Source organism: Capra hircus, chromosome 17, assembly GCF_001704415.2.
Source record: "Capra hircus breed San Clemente chromosome 17, ASM170441v1, whole genome shotgun sequence".
Lineage (NCBI taxonomy): Eukaryota > Metazoa > Chordata > Mammalia > Artiodactyla > Bovidae > Capra > Capra hircus.
Genome location: NC_030824.1, coordinates 41,702,335 through 41,723,381, shown reverse-complemented (window position 1 = coordinate 41,723,381; position 21,047 = coordinate 41,702,335). Strand labels below are relative to the sequence as shown.

General features: G+C 41.6%; 2 pseudogenes; one reads left to right on the top strand and one right to left on the bottom strand.

Annotated features, from left to right (window-relative positions):
- LOC102178198 lies at positions 2,573-3,982 on the bottom strand (annotated as a pseudogene).
- On the top strand, positions 8,702-12,740 carry LOC102178474 (annotated as a pseudogene).

The window sequence follows — 21,047 nt, the reverse complement described above, 5'->3', positions numbered from 1 at the left end:
GGTATTACTACACTACTATCAAAATGGCTAAAATTAAAAAAAAAAAAATAGTGGCAACACCAAATGCTGGCAAGGATGTGGAGAAACTAAATTGCTCATACATTGCTTGTGGGAATGTAAAATGGTCCAGCCACTCCTGAAAACTGTTTGGCAGTTTCTTTTAAGACTAACATGCAACTACCACAAGGCCCAGCAATTGCACTCTTGGGCATTTAGCCTAGAGAGATGAAAACTTATGTTCACATGAAAGCCTGTACACAAATGTTCATAGCAGCTTTACTCATAGTAGCCAAGAACTGGAAACAACCCAGATGTCTTTCAATGAGTGAATAGTAAACAAACTGTAGTACATCCATACCATGAAATATTACTCAGCAGTTAAAAAAAGAAAAAACTATTGATACATACACGAATCTTCAAGAATTTATACTGAGTTTAAAAAGCCAATACAAAAAAGTTATTCACTGTATGATTCAATTCACATATCATTCTTGAAATGACAAAATATAAGAACAGAGAACAGATCAGTGATTACCAAGTGATAATGAGGGGGTCAGGGAAGAGGGAAGCCTGTGTGACTATCAAAGGGCAACATGAGGGATCCTTCTGGTGATGAAAACCTTATATAACTTGACTGTATCAATGCCAATCATTTTGCACATGAATGTCTCCTACAGTAATGTTGTACTCTAGTATTTATAAAATGTTACTATTGTGGGATACTGGGTAAAGGGTACATAAGATGTCCTAGCAGTATTTCTTACAACTGTACATGAATCTACAATTATCTCAAAATGGAAAGTTTAATTTAAAAAAAAATAGGCAATCAGAAAAGAATTTAAACACTAACATATTCCTAGAAAGTAGCCTAAAAGGTAGAGAAATCTCCCAATGTCATTCAACAGAGGAATGAAAAATTCATGTGGCCTAAGGTTATGCAGATGTATAAGTTCCTACGATTTCTGCTCAGCTGCAGGAAGGCTCACCTTTTCAGTACCAGTACAAACAAAAGGCTAAGCAGGGTTGCAAGGGTAGCAAGAGAAAAGGAGCATTGAAAATTTTAAAAAAAGGAAAAAAGGAGTGGTTCTTCCTAGAGCCCTTTATAAATATTCTCTGTCACCTGGCTTTCTGTTTTCCATCTAAATGGCCAAGAAGAATTAATGACTATGCCCTTTCTATGGTAGAGACTCACCAGGACCCTGAGGGCAGGGGAAGAATTTGAGTCTTGCCTCACATCAGCCAGATCTTACCTAATCTCTCACACATATTTCTCCACTCCAGCCCCAAGGCTTCGCCCTCGATGCCCTCCCACCCTACCAGAGGCCTGTTCCCCTAGCAGCTCCACTGCCCAGAATAGAGCATCCATGTAGACATCTCATATATCATTGACTGACTTCTAATCATGGGTCGAGCCCACTAGGTCACTCTGTAACATTCATCTTAGTTTTAAAAACATGAGAGGGACATTGTTGGCAAAAATCCAGGAGTAATGAATTCTATGTTCTAGAAACAGAGAAACTGAACTATTTCAATTTGAAAGTAAGAGCTGGCAGGAAACCAACAGAAGCAAAGTCCTCTGGGGAGGAAAGGGGGGTAGGGAGCAAGCTGGTGAGCTAACTTGTAGGCCTGTAAGGTGGGCAGATTTCTTTAAAAAGCAAACAAAGCGGTTTTAGACTTGAGAGACTTAATTGGCATCCAAGGCCAAGAATATGAATAATGTTACATAAAAACCTTGCTCAAGTGAGAATTCTGCAATCGAAGCATTCTGACTTTAATAGCTAAAGTTTAAGGGAAGAGGAATATAGAAAAAGATGTTTATTTTTCCAGTCATATGACATATGGGCTTCCCCGTTGGCTCAGTGATAAAGAATCTGCCTGCAATGCAAGAGATGCGGGTTCGATCCCTCAGTTGGGAAGATCCCCTGGAGAAGGAAATGGCAACCCACTCTAGTATTCTTGCCTGAAAAAATTCCATAAACAGAGGGGCCTGGCAGGCTAAAGTCCCTGGGGCTACAAAGAGTCAGACACGACTGAGCAACTAAACAACAACAATTATAACATATACCATTCATGGTATAAAGATTTAAATCTCATCTTTTTTTTCATCATCATGGCAAGAAAGGTTTGATGCTTTTCAGAATTTCAATGTCTAAGAAAATAGTTAAGCTGGTTTTGTGGGTTACAGACAGTGCTAGGATACTGGGATGCATTTGTCCTTCCCTCCATTAAATGAGAAACTTCATGTATGGACAAGGTAAAATTAGAGAATTAATAATGGCTCAGGGACCTCCCTGGTGGTCCAGTGGCTACCAGTCCATGCTCCCAGTGCAGGGGACCTGGTTTTGATCCCTGGTCAGGGAAGTAGGTTCCTTAGGCCACAATTAAGAAGTTCACATGCCTCAACCAAGAAAGATCCCATGTGCAGAGACTGAATATCCCTCGTGGCACAGCTAAAACTGGCACAGCCATATATATATATTTTTTTTTTTAATGGCTTAACAGCAATTCCAGATCACTTTAGTAATGACAGACAGAAATAGAATTAATAGAAAATTAAAAATCTATTTTTTTATGGCTCTTTTCAGTTTATTGCATGAAGAAGTTACACTAGTCCAAGTTAAAAGCAGACCCCAAATGGTTACATTATACAAGCTGTGAGGTTTTTAAACTTGTGACAAAGGACAGAAGGGAAATTCTACTCATTGCAAGGAAATCCTCACTTAAGCTTCAGTGAGCCAAAAGCACTTAAAACCCATGAACCTTCAGCTGGTCGTCCTTAGTCAGTGCAATCTCTACCAGGAACTGGCATATGTTCTTGCGCTGGTCACCCTGTAGCTGAATTACTTCTCCATATTCTGGATGCTCAATTCCAGTACCATTGCAGGCAAATTTCTTCTTAAATGCCTTCACTAGTTTGTTTGGGTTTTTTTAATCGTAATCATCAGTGATCCCTTGGATAGTAGCAAGGGTCTTCCTGCCGTTTCTCTGTTGAATTCTTATATGGATATAATCCTCAGTGCCAACAGGATGCAGATCGTCACCCTTACTTGCATCAACAAAGGGATCAAACGAGTTGAGGTTCTGGATAGCAGACCTATGATACGATTCCTTTTCCTCAGTGGAAACGGCCAGCAGAAGGCAGTGGTGGGAGAAGGCGGGCGGGGGGGCAGAGCATGGGGAAGCTAGGGCGCCCGACGGGGAGGCTGCTGAGTCCTTGGTGGTGCCTCAGTGACTGGGCAAATCTATTTGTTTTAACTCTTTCCCTTTCTTATACCCTCCTCTGTCCACCTAAAATATTACCAGTGAAATGAAAGAAAGGCACACAGGAAGAAAAACAACAAAGCAAGAGCCCGGGGAAACTATATCTATGTTATAGTCTTTCAAATTATAACAGTCACTATAAGTATCATTGGATAGACAGAGATTTATGTAAAAATGCCCATTTCTGGGTTATTAATTATAGCAAAGAAGGGAAACAATGTAATGTCCAAAAATAGGAAAATATTTAAGCATTTTATGGTATGTTGATATGGTGGAATGTTTTACAGCCATTAAAAGAAGTCATAATTTCAGATAGCAAAAATTAACGAGTGAAATATCTACCAATCGTGGGAATAAGGAGGAAAGGGGACTCTCATACAGTGCCAGTAGAAAAGTTAATTGTTACAGCCTTTTAGGAAAGTAAACTGGCAACATGTATTAAAATTAAAAAATACACTGTCCAGACAAAGACCCTGATGTAGGTAAAGAGTATTTGAAAACACAAAAGCAAAAGCAGGTAAGGACTATGCCACGGAATCCTCTTATACAAACATGGGATGCTTTTCATGGAAGTAATCCCAACTGAAAAAGCCTACTTCCAACTCCCTGACCACTCATAAAGTCTCTGGGGTCTACCCTGTGGGATCCTCAAGCCTTGCGTTTCCCTTTAATCCCAGACCTCCGGGTAATACTATCTCTCACTTGGCAACCACTCAGCCATGTTCAGGGACCACCCATATTGTACAGTCACCTAGATGCTTCCCTTTCTTTACTTGCTTCCTCCCACTCACAACATATTAACTGCCAAGTCTGGTTAACTTTAAGTTATTTTCTTGGGCTCCAAAATCACTGCAAATAGTGACTGCAGCCATAAAATTTAAAGACGCTTTCTCCTTGGAAGAAAAACTGTGACAAACTTAGACGGCATATTAAAAAGCAGAGACATTACTTTGCTGACAAAGGTCCGTATAGTCAAAGCTATGATTTTTCCAGTAGTCAAGTATGGATGTGAGAGTTGGACCATAAAGAAGGCTGAGCACCGAAGAATTGATGATTTTGAGCTGTGGTGCTACAGAAGGACTCTTGAGAGTCCTTTGGACAGCAAGGAGATCTAACCAGTCAATCCTAAAGGAAATCAACCCTGAATATTCATTGGAAGGACTGATACTGAAGCTCCAATCCTTTGGCCACCCGATGCAAAGAGCCGACTCATTGAAAAGACCCTGATGTTGGTAGATTGAGGGCAGGAAGAAAAGGGGGCAACAGAGGATGAGATAGTTGGACGACATCATCATTTCAATGGACATGAGTTGAGCAAACTCCAGGAGATTGTGAAGGACAGGGAAGCCTGGCATGCTGCAGTTTGTGGAGTTACAGAGTTGGACATGACTGAGCAACTGAACAGCAACTAGTTAACTTTGAATTTGCAATATGTCTCCCACTTGTTCCTTTTTCCTCTTCCCATACCATCTATCCTGACTTGAGATGGTATTTCCTATCACTTGAATTATCCAATATTAAAACTGGTGTTCCTTCCTCCTTAGCCCTCCCGGCCCCAGTTTATTTAGCACACTGTGACCAAAGCAGTCATCCAAGAAACTCTGGCCATGATACTCTCCTGCAAACAAGCACTCAGCGCCTCCTCTGTGGGTAGAGGGCAAACCTCAGCATCCTCAGCAGAGCACTCCACCTCCTCAAGCACCTGGCTCGAAACAGGACCTGAACTTGTAGCCCCAGTGCCTTTGCGTGTTGAATGGTGTACTTAGTTGAATAGTATGCCCTCAAATTCATGTCCACCTGGACAATCAGAGTGTGACCTTTGCAGATGTAATTAGTTTAGATGAGATCTTGCTGGATAGTGGGGGCTCTAAATCAAACGACTGGTGTCCTAATGTGAAGGACACATGAAGACACAGAGAGACATACAGAAGGAAGACGGCCACGTGAAGATGGAGGCAGAAATGAGGGTGACGCAGCTACGAGCCAGGAAATGCCCAGGCTCGCCAGCGCCCGCCAGAAGCCAGGGAAGGCCCAGGCTCGCCAGCGCCCGCCAGAAGCTAGAAAGAGTCGGGGAGTTATCTTTTCTAGACTCTTCAGCAGCAGCATGTCACTGCGGACACCTTGGCTGTGGACTTGTACCTTCCAGAACTGTGAGAGAATAAACTATTGTTTTAAGCCACCGGGTTTTGATAATTCTACGGCAGCAATAGGAAACTAACACAATTCATTAGGAGAACTGTCAAAAAAACCCACAAAACCAAAGACAACAACAACAACAAACAACATCCAAAAAACTCAATTTAGCCTAAGGGAAAAGAAATTTATCAGAAAGGTATTACTGTATCTCAAGGATCCCAAGAACAGAAATGCAGTTGAACCTCAGGAATGTCCAAAATCAGAGACACAGCGGTCACCAGGATTTTCGGTCTGTGATGTTTTCCCCTCTGTATGCCCTCCATTTCTTTTTCTTACTCTTCCTTTCTCTTTTCCTCTTTTCCTTCTCTTCTCAAGGTCATAGTCATCAAGAGCTCCAAAACTTAACTCTGTTAACCAAGAGAAAGTGACTACTTTTTTGCTTAGTTTCAGTTCAAAATTCCCAAGGAAGAACTGATTGCCCCGCTGAGTAAGAATTCCACCAACATTCACCAACTAATATTATATGGTCAGAAGATGATTCTTACAGAAACCATGTGATCACACGGTACCAAGAAGATGATTTTTATAGAAGTACAATTAGGAGGGGGAAGGAAAAAGGAACCATTTGTGTCCTTTGATATTCATGCTTCTCTTTTTCTGGAAGTCATTTTTGATTCTTTATCTCTGCTTGCTGAAACTGCACACCCCTTTCAAACTGTGGCTTAAATGTCACCTTTTCCATAACATATGTTCATCTCGGCCACTAGACCATGAACTCTCAAAGCAGGATAGGAGTGGGGAGTCCGCCCTGCACTGCTGAAGGGCAGAGCAGGGCGGGAGCTGGGTGGTGGGGAGGGGAGAGCAGGCCTCTGGGAGAAGTTGGGATTGACAGGTTGTGGGGACTCCTTAGTCAGCAGTAGTGGATGCTAAAACTGGTGGGAAGGCCAGCAGGGCCAGGCACTAGACAGGTGCCACTCTGAAGAGCAGGCCATCCTCTGTCAGACAGCAGCCCTTACTCTGGCACTTGGCACTTCCAAGGCTCTTCTCAGGCATCCAGATGCTATCTCAGGCAAAGAGCATGAACTCGGAGTTGAACTTTGATGGAAGACACAAAAATACAGCTAATGGAAAATTTAAGAGCGCTCCTGTCCACAACCCAGCTGGGTAGGAGGTTCAGGCATAAGATCAGTTACAGTAAATTTAAAACTTCAACATTACAACCAAAAGCTAAATGTGAGTCTGTGCTATAACCCATACTAATCAATGTTTGGCTATATTTTTGTTTTATAAGTCATATTATGACAATGTGGTGAACTTGCAGCTTTTATGTCTAGGATTTGCTGATGTTCTTTTTTTTTACCTGTACTCATTGCTTAATACATACACAATTAGTCCTGCAGGTCAGTTAGAAGTCCCTTGGACAATCAAAGAGCAAGTTAATAAAGACCAGTATGCCATGCGCTCAGCTCTTTTAGAGAAAGAAAGAATCATGCTGTGACTTGGAATTAAGGCTAGTGTGGCATTTATTACATGCATGGAGCACGTGAGATCAAGGAGGTGGGAGGGGGAACAGACGACACCGGCAGAGATCTGGCTCCTTGCCCTGCTCCCCACCCTCAGGCCCAGGCAGAGAAGAGTTCTTATCTGTGGACCAGCTCAGTCATCAGGCCAGAGCACTAGTCAGGCCCATGCTTCTCCAGGCAGGACTGACTCATCAGTCAAAATCTCTCTTCCCCTGTTTCCCCACCTGCCATCCAAGTGAATCTATTTACTCAAGGTTAACTTTAGTGCATTCAAAGAAAAGTATTCGAAAGTTACTTTGGTTTTGAAAAATTGATGCTTGCCTTTACAAAATCAAAATCCAAGGAGATATTTAAGCTAGCTTATACTGGTGGCTCAGAGGATAAAGCGTCTGCCTGTAATGCAGCAGACCTGGGTTCAATCCCTGGGTTGAAAAGGTCCCCTGGAGGAGGAAATGGCAACCCACTCCAGTATTCTTGCCTGGAGAATCCCATGGACAGAGGAGCCTGGCGGGCTATAGTCCACAGGGTCACAAAAAGTTGGACACAACTGAGCGACTTCACACACACACACACACGTATATAGATTTATAAAGTTTTATAGATATAGTTAAATTTAAACAATCCCTTCTAAAGGGACTTTTGATTAATGATTGGTCACATTAAATGGTCATTAATTAATCTATTTAAAAATTTTATAACTTTATAAATATTAATATATACAAATATATATTAAGTTCTTCTGTTGAATGACCAAAAAATTCAACTGAAACCAAAAAACACTTTCCAAGTACTTAAGTAATTTACATATATCTAATAAATTAATCTTATAAATATGTTAATTTTAAGTTATTTTAAATGTCTAATGTTGCATTTACATTTGAAACATTTCCACTTAAAATCACAAATGCAAAATTAATTACTTAGTTACACCTTTTAAATAAGCATTGCACATATAATGTGTTATTATTCTATTAGATCTTCTAAACATAAAAACATAAAATACTAAATATACAGAATCCTTTACACAAAAATACTAATACTATGTGTTTCATTTTTAGTACATTTCTATATTTAATTGTAAGCTTTCCCAATGTTTTAAGAAACTCTTATTGCTTAAAAATATGTTCATCTTCTCAAATTCTTTTGACGATATTCTAAAGCTGGTTGAATTGCATGTAAGGTCTGAAGCCATAAAAATCTAGGGGAATTTTTCTCATATAGCACCACAAAGAAGAGTCCCTTTATACACTTAATATATCATAAACTACAAAACCTGAAAAGGGACTTGATACCAGCCTCCAAAACAGCCTCCAATGATGCTGTCCTCCCGCTAGTTACTCCCCTGTGTAGATACCTCTGCTCTGAATGGGCCTGACCTATAATCAATAGGCTATTGTGGAAATGATGGAGAATGACTTCTGAAGCTAGGTCATAAAAGACATTGCTTCTTCTACCTTGCACACCGCTGGACTGTTTATTGTGGAGGAAGCCAGCTACTCATGCAGCCCAGGGAGAAGTCTATGTGGTGAGGAACTGAGTCCTCCTACAATAGCTAGAATTAAATTGCCATGTTTATGAATCTGGGAAGCAGGCTACTCTAGCCCCAGTGAAGCCTTCAAATAACTGTAGTCCTGCCGAGCATATTGACTGCGACGTGAGGAGATATCCAGACTCAAAACTGAGCAGTCTCACCCTACTGTGTGATCCTGGTGTGGAACCTGGTCTCAGCCTCAGCCTTGCTGGACCAAGGAATCCTCAAAGTGAGAGAGCTTTGAACCATCATGAAAATGTGTAAGCAAGATTCCAGTGTCCTGCACACTGAAGAAATGTACTTACTGAGGGAGTGGGAGGAGGGTCGTGGGGGTAAAATACCACTTACTACTCATAAAACTAAGTCAGAAGAACATACCAAGGAAGAAAAGCCAGATACTGAGAAGGCAGAGGAAAACATAAAGACAGACAAACTTTCAAGTGAAGGAAAGCGCTAGTTGCTCTGTGGTATCCAACTACAGCCCGCCAGGCTCCTCTGTCCACTGGATTTTCCAGACAAGAATACTGGAGTGGGTAGCCATTCCCTTCTCCAGGGGATCTTCCCAATCCAAGGATTGAACCCGCATCTCCTGAACCGCAGGCAGATCCCTTATGGTCTGAGCCACCAAAGGAGTGCATATCAAGTGAGGTAAGTAACACCCTGTTCTAACAACACAAGAGAAGACTCTACACATGGACATCACCAGATGGTCAATACAGAAATCAGATTGATTATATTCTTCACAGCCAAAGATGGAGAAACTCTATACAGTCAGCAAAAACAAGACCAGCAGGTGACTATGGCTCAGATCATGAACTCCTTATTGCCAAATTCAGACTTAAGTTGAAGAAAGTAGGAGCCTGGTGGACTCCAGTCCACGGGGTTGCTAAGGGTCAGGCATGACTGAGCGACTGAGCGACTGAGCGACTTCACTTTCACTTTTCACTTTCATGCATTGGAGAAGGAAATAGCAACCCACTCCAGTGTTCTTGCCTGGAGAATCCCAGGGACGGGGGAGCCTGGTGGGCTGCAGTCTCTGGGGTCGCACAGAGTCGGACATGACTGAAGCGACTTAGCAGCAGCAGCTGCAGCAGGGAAAACTACTAGACCATTCAGGTATGATCTAAATCAAATCCCTGACAATTATACAGTGGAAGTGACAAATAGATTCAAGGGATTAGATCCCTTAGACAGAGTGCCTGAAGAACTATGGACAGAGGTTTGTAACATTGTAGAGGAGGCAGTGATCAAGACCATCTCCAAGAAAATGAAATGCAAAAAGGCTAAATGGCTGTCTGAGGAGGCCTTACAAATAGCTGAGAAAAGAAGAGAAGCTAAAGACAAAGGAGAAAAGGAAAGATATACCCATTTAAATGCAGAGTTCCAAAGAATAGCAAGGAGAGAGATAAGAAAGCCTTACTCAGTGACCAATGCCAAGAAATAGAGGAAAACAATAGAATGGGAAAGACTAGAGATCTCTTCAAGAAAATTAGAGATGCAAGGAAATATTTCATGTAAAAATGGGCACAATAAAGGACAGGAATGGTATGGACCTAACAGAAGCAGAAGAGATAAAAAAGAGGTGGCAAAAATACACAGAAGAACTATATGAAAATGATCTTCGTGACCCAGATAACCACGATGGTGTGATCACTCACCTAGAGCCAGACATCCTGGAATGCAAAGTCAAGTGGGCCTTGGGAAGCATCACTACGAACAAAGCTAGTGGAGGTGATAAAATTCCAGTTGAGTTATTTCAAATCCTAAAAGATGATGCTGTGAAAGTGCTGCACTCAATATACCAGCAAATTTGGAAAACTCAGCAGTGGCCACAGGACTGGAAAAGGTCACTTTTCATTCCAATCCCAAAGAAGGGCAATGCTAAAGAATGTTCAAACTACCACACAATTGCACTCATCTCACACACTAGCAAAGTAATGCTCAAAATTCTCCAAGCCAGACTTCAACAGTATGTGAACCGTGAACTCCCTGATGTTCAAGCTGGATTTAGAAAAGGCAGAGGAACCAGAGATCAACTAGCCAACATCTGCTAGATCATTGAAAAAGCAAGAGAATTCCAGAGAAACATCAACTTCTGCTTCACTGATTACACCAAAGCCTTTGACTGTGTAGATCATAACAAAGTGGAAAATTCTTCAAGAGATGGGAATGCTAGACTACTTTACCTGCCTCATGAGAAATCTGCATGCAGGTCAAGAAACAAAAGTTAGAACCGGAAATGGAACAACAGACTGGTTCCAAATTGCGAAAGGATTACATCAAGGCTGTATACTGTCACCCTGCTTATTTAACTTATATGCAGAGTATATCATGCGAAATGCCAGACTGGATGAAGCAGAAACTAGAATCAAGATTGCCAGGAGAAATATCAATAACTTCAAATATGCAGATGACACCACCCTTATGGCAGAAAGTGAAGAGGAACTGAAGAACCTCTTGATGAAAGTGAAAGAGGAGAATGAAAAGGCTGGCTTAAAGCTCAACATTCAAAAAACTAAGATCATGGCATCCAGTCCCATTACTTCCTGGCAAATAGATGGGGAAACAATGGAAACAGTGACAGACTTTATTTGGGGGGGCTCCAAAATCACTACAGATGGTGACTGCAGCCATGAAATTAAAAGATGCTTGCTCCTTGCAAGAAAATCTATGACTAATCTAGACAGCATATTAAAAAGCAGAGACATTACTTTGCCAGCAAAGGTCCATCTAGTCAAAGCTATGGTTTTTCCAGTAGTCACGTATGGATGTGAGAGTTAGACTATAAAGAAACCTGAGCACTGAAGAATTGATGCTTTGGAACTGTGGTGTTGGAGAAGACTCTTGAGAGTCCCTTGGACTGCAAGGAGATCCAACTTAGGATCCAGTCCATCCTAAAGGAAATCAGTCCTGAATATTCACTGGAAGAACTGATGTTGAAGCTGAAACTCCAATACTGTGGCCACCTGATGCAAAGAACTGACTCATTGGAAAAGACCCTGGTGCTGGGAAAGACTGAAGGCAGGAAGAGAAGGGGATGAGAGAGGATGAGATGGTTGGATGGTATCACTGACTCGATGGACATGAGCTTGAGCAAGCTCCAGGAGTTGGTGATGGATAGGGAAGCCTGACGTGCTGTAGTCTGTGGGGTCACAAAGAGTTGGACATGACTGAGGGACTGAACTAAAGTGATCTATAATAAAAATATAAAGTATGATTGAATCAAACACTGATGCCTGCCAAGGAATGGGAGATGAAAATGTTGAGATAACAGGGGATGATGGATCAGGCAAATGATAAAAATGTGGTTGCCATTGCAGCCCTAAACGATGGTGAGCTACAGAAAGCCATTGACTTGTTCACAGATGCCATCAAGCTGAATCTTCTCTGTATGCCAAGACCCCATAGACAGCAGCCCACCAGGCTCCCCCATCCCTGGGATTCTCCAGGCAAGAACGCTGGAGTGGGTTGCCATTTCCTTCTCCAATTCATGAAAGTGAAAAGTGAAAGTGAAGTTGCTTAGTCGTGTCTGACTCTTCACGACCCCGTGGACTGCAGCCTTCTGGGCTCCTCTGTCCATGGGATTTTCCAGGCAAGAGTACTGGAGTGGGGTGCCACTGCCTTCTCTGAAGAGAGCCAGAGTCTTCATCAAATTACAGAAGTCAATTGCTACCATCTGAAACTTTGACAGAGATACTGAAATAAATCCTGATTCAGCTCAGCCTTACAAGTGGGCAGGAAACGCACATGTACCTCTGGGCCACTGGGTAGAAAAAGTCCATGGTCCTGCCCTTGACTGTAAACAATGAAGATATTAGTGTAACGCTGAAAGAAGTTCAACCAAGGGCCCAGAAAACTGCTGAACAACAGAGAAAGTCTGAGTGAGACCATGAAGATGAAAGGCTCAAAGAAAAAATGGAAAGGGTTAAGAAGGCTTGGGAGGAACAGAAAAGACTCCAGAAGGAAGGAGAAATCAGAAGACAAATAGGAGCTCAATATAGCTATTTTTCAGGTGGCTTTCCATGGGCAACACCTGCTAATTTTCCTGGAAGAATGCCTGGAATGGGATGGGGTATGCCTGGAATGGCAGGAATGCTTGGGCTCAATGAAATTACTAGTGATCCAGAGGTTCTTACAGACTGCAGGTTTCAGAAGCTATGACGGCCTTCTAGGATGTGATTCAGAACTTCAATATGTTGAAATATCAGAGCAGCCCAAAAGTTGTGAGTCTCATCTGTAAATCGTCGGCCAAATTTGGAGGGCAAGCCCAAGGCCCTTCTGACAAATAAAGCCCATGCTGAAGGAAAAGCAACTGAGGTCACCTAATGGATGTCACAGGAATACAATCCAGTGTACTTCTGACCTGCTGACGAAGGAAAAGCTATGGTGCTCTGAAGATAGTCTCTCTCCCTCTGTCCCAAATGAAGCTGAAACAATTTTCAGTGATCTGCCATTAAAACAATCATTCAGATAATATGTTCCTACTGGGAATCAAAAACTTTAAACGTTTTTAAAACCTGAAAAATATTAAAACAAGAACAACTATTAAGCAGCTCCTTCTACTGAAAAACAAAACCCGCTAAGCTGGTCCCAAATTCCTGATCCATAAACACTGTGTAAGATAATAAACATTTATATTCTTGCTAATTTAAATTTGGGGGTAATTTGTTATATAGCAGTAGATAACTTACAAGGAATGGCCATATTAGCCCATATCTCTAAATGCAAATCATTATCTAATTTTCAAGCCTGATTGGTTCTCATGAACCTCCAGTCCAGTGATTATATCACTGGCTTGGATTAAAACTATTTATTGTTTCACTTCATCCTGAAGTTTTTTTCCTGTCTTTTCTATGTGTTGGGCCCACAATGATAGAGAAACATTAAAACATATCTAATTCCCCTTCTTACAAGTCTGCTACTGACTCTATCACAACTTCAAGGAACTACATTCTGCTGCCACCTACCATCACAGCATTCTCCACTTGACCAGACTGAAAGCTTCTTTTTGACTGCACTCCACAGCTTGCTCCAGCAAGCGTCACAGTGGTAAAGATGCAGGTTCAATCCCTGGGTCAGGAAGCTCTCCTAGAGAAGGAAATGGCAACCCGCTCCAGTATTCTTGCCTGGAAAATTCCATGGATAGAGGAGCCTGGTGGGCTACAGTCCTTTGGGTTGCAAAGAATCGGACATGACTGAGCAACTGAGCACAGCACGCAATTTGCAGAATCTTAGTTCCCCAAGCAGGGACTGAATACACACCCCTACAGTGGACGCACAGAGTCTTAACCCCTGGACCACCCGGGAAGTCCTGAAAGTGTATATTTTAGCAATAAAAGATGGAAGCATATTTTCTAGCAGCCCACTACTAAAATATCCGCAAAGTCTAATAAACATCTCAGACTTAACATGGTTTAGAAGAGCTTTTGATTTTCCTCTCCCCTAGGCTACTCATCCCAGTCTTCAACAGCTCCATCAGTGACACCATCAACCACCGAGATGCTTATACCAAAAACCTAAGTCACTCGATTCCTCTCTCCTTCTCACAGAATCAACAATGGGGTTCCCACAGATTCTACCTCCAGAACATATCCTGAACTTGCTGACTTTTCTTCATCTCCATAGGCTGCCTCCATTCCATCTCCTATCTTTCATCTACATCTCCTTAGCCTAGACTATGCCATCATGTTTCACCAGAACACTGCAAAGAGACTCCGAACGACAACTCGTGTTGCGTTTGTCTATAAACATTCACATACAGGTCTTTTTGTAACACAGTTCATTTCTCTTGGTAAACATCTACATGTGAGATTGGTGAACTGTATGGTAAGTACCTGTTTAATTTTATCAGAAACTACTGAACTAATTTCCATTTTGCACTCCCACCAGTAACATCTGGGAGTCCCAGTTGTTCTTTATCCTCTCCAGCACCTGGCATTTTTTAAAAGTCATTCTAGAAGGTGTGCAGTGGTTCTTTTTCGTTTTTTGAATTGGTATAAAATCCATGTACAATGAAATGCACAGATCCTAAATGCACAATTCAAAGGAGTTTTGATAAATATGTATACTCATGTAATCACAATACACATTTCCATTACCCTAATAAATTCTCTACTAAACTGCTTCCCATCGTCTCTAGCCCCTAGAGGCAGCCTCTTCTGATTGCTATCACCACAGATTAGTTTTACCTCTTCCTAAACCTCATAAGAGGATTAGTATAGTATATACTGTTTTGTGTCTGCCTGAGTTTGCTCAGTAAAATGGTTTGGAGCTCCATCCATGCTATTGCAGCAGTTCTTTGTTTTTATTGCTGAGTGGTATTTTATTGTATGGACACATCACAGTTTATTTATCCATTCACCTTTTGATAGACATTTGGGTTGTTTCCAGCAACTCCATTCCTAGGTATTTACCCAGGAGAAATGAAAGCATATGTCCACAAAAAGACAATAATCGCCTGCTTCCTCTCTTGATCCTCTATAGTCCATTCTCCATGTAGCATCTAGAGGGATCTTTTAAAGAAATTATTCAAATCCCATCTCTCTTCTGCTAAATACTCCTTAGTGACTTCCCATTCCACTTTAGAAGAAAATACAAACTCCCTACCATGGCTTGTGAAACCCAGATATCACCAATCCTCAACCCTGGCTGCACAGAGGCCTCTGTTAACGTCTGTCGCTGGGGCTCCACCCCAGATCAAGTTAATCAGAATGGAGGAGGGATCCCAGCATTTTCAAAGCTCCCCAGGACACTCTCACAGGCCACCAGGTTGGCCAGGCCTTGCCAGGTTATCTGGCCCATGGCTTTCCTGCTTTATCTCATACCGCTCTCCCCCTCGGGTTGCCGCACTCCAGCCCCGCTGGCCTCCTTTCAGCCCTGTGAACACAGGCATTTTATCCCTGCCTCCAGGGCTCTGTACTAGTTTGTCTTCTGCCTGGAATGTTCTTCAGATCTTAGTGTAACTGGTTCTTTCTTGTCATTCTGGTCTCAGTTGAAATGTCACCTGCTTAGAGGAGCTTTTCCTGCCCACTCAACCCAAAGGAGCCACTCTACAGCGTGTCACTAGTTCAAATACTCTAGGTCACATTTATGTCGAACAGTGCCCTGTTCATGCATTTTTCTTTGTGTTTATTGTCTGTCTACCCCGTCTAGACTATAAATCCCATGACGATAAGGACCTTGCCTGCCTTATTCTCCACAGTACCCTTAGTATTTATAATCATGCCTGGCATACAATGAAAATTTCAGAAATATTTGTTGGAAGCAAGAAAGAATACGTGTACAAAATGTACATATTACCTGGGTGGGAGGGCAAAATCCACAAGGTGTCTCCTTTCTTTCTTTCCCCTAGCTGTTAGCATGGGATCGTCGATTTACAGGAAAACAAAGAGACTCCAGCAGAAGGGAATTAAACCCAGATATACTAGATTTCATTAGGTCCTAAAAGGCAGACAGACTGTTTCTGGCTTCGAGTATCTTAACTTCAGTCCTAACCTGACGCTGTACACATTATAGATACTCAATGAATTCATTCCTATTAGCAGTGAAGTGACTGTGCTCTCTTTTGAGGGTCTAGAGGGGATGTGGGAGAGAGGGATGGGAGGTAGAGCATTCAAGCAGGGATTAGCAAACCATGAGAAAAGGAGACAGAAGTATATTTATGCCTTTATCCTCCCTTTACAGAGCTGTCACCAACTCAAACCATGAAATTCAGTTAAATCTATTCCAGCCATTTGGATTTTAAAACACTATCCTATCCTATATGTAGTTTCTCTTTGTAAGCAAGGCAATATGTTAAAACAAAGTTTTAAAGAAATTTTAAAAGAATGGAGAGAAAAAGAAGAGTGATCCAGGGAAGAAGAGAGAAGGCAGAAGGGAAGAATTTAGGAACATCTTCTTTGTGTTACACATAGTACTAGGCATGTTCAGGCATTTACTTATTTATCAAAATCCTATGTGAAATAAATATGGAGACAGAATGAAGCATAGATAAATGTAACTTACCACTTAGCTGTTAAAATACTAGACAAAAATAAACAAGATATACATATCAAATATGCAGATGACATTAACAATGGAAATGTCACCTAATGTAAGCAAAATAGATCAAAGATTCAAATTAATCTTACAAGGCTAGTGATTAGCAACAATGTAGTACATAAATTAAATCTTGCAGCTAGCTACACAGGTACAGAAAGATGGAGACCTAGTCTGACTGGAGTTTGTATAAAAATATCTTGTGGATTTAGTTGGCTGCTAGTTTAATATAAGCCAATAGTAGATGCTAAAAATATCAATAGGATAACCCTTAAGTATTACATGAGAGTCCTTATCTTAAGCGACTTCTTTTCAGTATTTATCACTGGAGATATTTTTTTTAATTCTCTTCTCTCCTGATTTCTGTTACATCTGATTATCTTTCCATCTCTGAAGCAGATCCTCATTAGTACAAATGCTAATAAGACAATAGCCCTCATTTAATAAGGGTTTTGTGCCAACTACACAATTACTATATTTAATCCTCCCTCTTAATAGCACTAAAGAAATAGGCATAATTATTTCTGCCATCTTTTAGGTGAGAAGACAGATTTAGAAAATCTAAGTAATTTTCTCAAGATCAGATAGGTAACAGCATTCTTGGAGCTCGACTATGGCAGCCTGACTTAGAGTCCAGCGATTCTAACCACTGTTCCTTCTACCCCAGACTTTCTTTCAGAGCATGCCTTTCCTTTGCTCGTTCCTAAAGAGTCAGTGCGCACTATAGTCCAGTCCTCAGGTCACAGCTCATTTTACTTCACTGTCTCTCTGGTTAATCATCGCTAGATCTGGGACTTTGATGAACAACTTCTACACTGATGTCCTACGACAGTCACCAATAGCGCTGCCGATACCCCTTACCTTTTCCACAGCCTTCCTTGTTGGTAGATGCCTCCATAAGCTTCAGAGGAGGCTGAATCCAGCCCCAATCCTGGATCCAGAGACAGAATCACGATTAGTTTCAAACAGAGGACATGATGCTTCCTCTGCCCCTTCTTTTCAGTGACTAGTTTAAGCACTAGAAGAGAATCAGCCGAGAAATTTTTCAGAAAAGTTGTCTAGGCTCTTAAATGGAAATATTCATCAACAAGTAATCTCTTTTCTATCACCTTGTTGTGTCTGTATGTGCTGTGGAGAACTAAGTCAGCTATCTTGGAGACTTCAATAATTTTCAAGAGCATAAAGGGCACTTGAGACCAAAATGTTGGTCTAATGCCTAGTCCATGCCAGTATCATCCTTCACCAAGTTATTGAAACAGTTTCCTAAATGGTTTTCCTACTGATAAGCTGAGCATGACCAACCCCAATAAACCTGCTCTCTGCATTACTACCAAGGTGATTTTGCATGTGTGTGTGCTAAGTCACTTCAGTCATGTCCAACACTTTGAGACCCAATGGACTATAGCCCCGCCAGGCTCCTCTGTCCATGGGATGCTCCAGGCAAGAATACTGGAGTGGATTGCCATGCTCTCCTCCAGGGGATCTTCCAGACCCAGGGAGAGAACCCGAGTCTCTTATGCCTCCTGCATTGGCAGGCTGGTTCTTTACCACCAGTGCCTTCTGAGAAGCCCTAAGGTGCTCTTACTAAATGCTAATCAGACACCTGCCTAATCCTTCAATGACTCTCTGTGGCTTTCAGTTTAGCACCGAACACTCTACTTCTCTTGTTGTGTGTGTTCCTCTCCCCTCACACAACCGTTCATCCCAGCCATTTGCAGGTGATTGCTGTTGCCATCAGAAATGACACTGTCTGTTGTTTCTATGCCTTCCCACTTTTTTCTTTTGCTTTTTTTCCCCCTTTTTTGGTCTTTGGAGCAGAGGACATTCACTATAGTAAACTGGTTACAGAGCTGAGGAAAGAGCTAAGAAGTCATCAGGATGGTGAGGCAAGCAGAAGTAAGCAACGATAGCAAGCCACCACCAGTGGCAAATTCTACGAGTGGAAAAATAAGAGGAGGAAGTAATGTCACCAGATCGCAGGGATCAGGGTTACCCAGGGAATTCTAGAACCCCAGTAGACCGATTCTGCATGTGCCAGGAGCATGAAGGAGCCAAGCCACTGCCAACAGTGTCTTCCAAAGCTAAGCTTCCTCATTTGCTCTTAAGGTCACACTGTCATGTCCTATCCCTTCATTCTCCAGCTAGCTAACATCTACTTCATCGCTCAAAAAAAAAAAAAAAAAAAACAAAACCAACATCAACAAAACAAATAAACAAACAAACAACAACAAAAAAAACTCAGCTCAAGGGTCATTTTCTACAGGAAGTTGTCTCTAAGCCCACGGTATAATTTACCTGTCCCTTTTCTATGCTTCCAAAACACCATTTGTCAAAGTGGTCACCAGAAAGTAGTAGAACAATAAGCTCCTTGAAGACTGGGACAGCCTCTCTTTCCTTGGTATTATTTAAGCCTAGGACAGTGTCTGCTGGGGGCTATTATATGTGCTCAGAAAATGTTTTACAAATAGAGTCATGAATTACCTCTGAGGTAATTTGCTTTGGGGATGACTTGCATTTTCTGAAGTTGTTTTTTTTTTTTTTTTTTTAAAGTATGTCCAAGGCCTGAACAGTTCAGGGCATTTTCCTTCACATACCAGCTTTTTCATGTAGCCCTTGAAAGAAAAGTTATTTCACTTCTTAATACCATCTCTATCCTATGGGATATATAAACATGCTTTCTGAAGCTCAAGTTTCATGGTCCCCTTCAAACTGTGCTTTCCTGGGGTGTAGGCCTCGCCTCAGTGATTTCTCCTAATTCTCAAACTTGGAACATTTAGTTTTTATTTTACAAACCACTTTCAAAAGAAGCCAGAAAACTGTTCCGTTGGTCTTTTGTGCTTTTTTCATAACCTTTATTCTGCCACTTTAGATAAAAGTAATAGGTAACAAAAGCTTAATTATATTTTGGGAATCCCTTCTTTGCTTTTAGAAATGGCCACTAATATTAGTGCCTGGCCATCTGCTTGAGACAGTCTGTGCATGCACAAGAACCGGGGAAAGCTTTTTGGACACTAGGAAGACGCTGAGCCTGGCATGAGGATGACCAAAGCGCCAGCGGACAGTATTTTTTTCTTAATAGCTTCACTGAGATATAAATCAGATATCATATAATTCACCCATGTGAAGTGTACAATTCGATGGTTTTTAGTATATTCACAGGTATGTACAACTATTACCACAATTTTAGCACATTTATATCACCTCAAAAAGACACCCTGTACCCTTTAGATAACTTCCTCCCCAACTCCCCTACCTCTCCCCTTCCCCATCAGCTCTAAAAATACTAATCTACTTTCAGTATCCATAGACTTCCCTGTTCTGAACTTTTATATGAACAGGATCACATATTACGTGGTCTCTGAGGACTGGCCTCTTTCACTTGGCACAATATTTTCAAGGTTCACCCATGTAGCAGCACTCCATTTCTTTTGGACAGTCCTTTCCAAACATGGGAACTGGACTGGCCCAGCACAGTCACTAGAGCACTTAGTGTGAGCTTCTTTGGTGAGAAGATTTTCTGCCGTGGTCCTTTGCTGGTGACTCACGGGAGCCTGCTACATGTACCTCTTTACCTAAGCCACCACTATGAGCTGGCACTGGGCCTTATGTGAAAATACGGAAATTAAAAATCAATCAGAATTACAGAATCCCCAGAATCATTGTCTGACTTTTGAGCATTAGAATTCATAAGAAAATCACCTCAGGCTGTTTCTTCCCACAGTTGTAGCGGACTCTCTAGGCATATCCAGCAGGGAAGTCCAGGCTTACGTGAATGTTGTTAGTTCTGTGGTTCTCAGTGCGGTTGCTCAGACCAGTAGCATCAGTATCACCTTGGAAACTTGTTAGAAGTGCACATTGTCAGGCCTACCTACTAAATCAGAGACTCTGGGAGTTCAGTAAATCTGTTTCGACAAGCTCCCAAGTGATTCTTATTTTAAGCTGGAGAACCACTGATTAGTTATTAATACTATCAGTATTGGCATATGAACACAAATTAATTACTGACTCATACTCTGTTTTGTATCAAGTCTATATATACTCAATGGATGAAGAAAAATCGCTGGTACCTAAAGTATAGATTATGGTACATAGGTTGATTTTCTATGCATTCATATGACAGGCAATTAATCTTATTACTCCCCACTTCCCATCTTTATTTCTTTTTAAAACAATGCTTTGATAAAAACTTACTTTAAAAAAATCTTGATAGGGAATTCCCTGGTGGCCCAGTGGCTAAGACTCTGTGTTCCCAATGCAGGGGCCCCCCTGGTCAGGCAACTAGAACCCACATGCCGCAACTGAGAGTTTGTATGCCAAAACTAAAGATACCCCATGTCACAACAACAACAACAAACAACCCTAAAAAACTTGTCCTCTTTATGGAGTTTATCTCCACTTCAGACTGAGCAGATCCTTAGATCTTATAGGTAGCATCCCTAGAAGATGGCTTTTCTACACATTTTTCAGGAAAAATTAATTCCTGCTGCTGCTGCTGCTAAGTCGCTTCAGTCGTGTCCAACTCTGTGCGACCCCATAGATGGCAGCCCACCAGGCTCCGC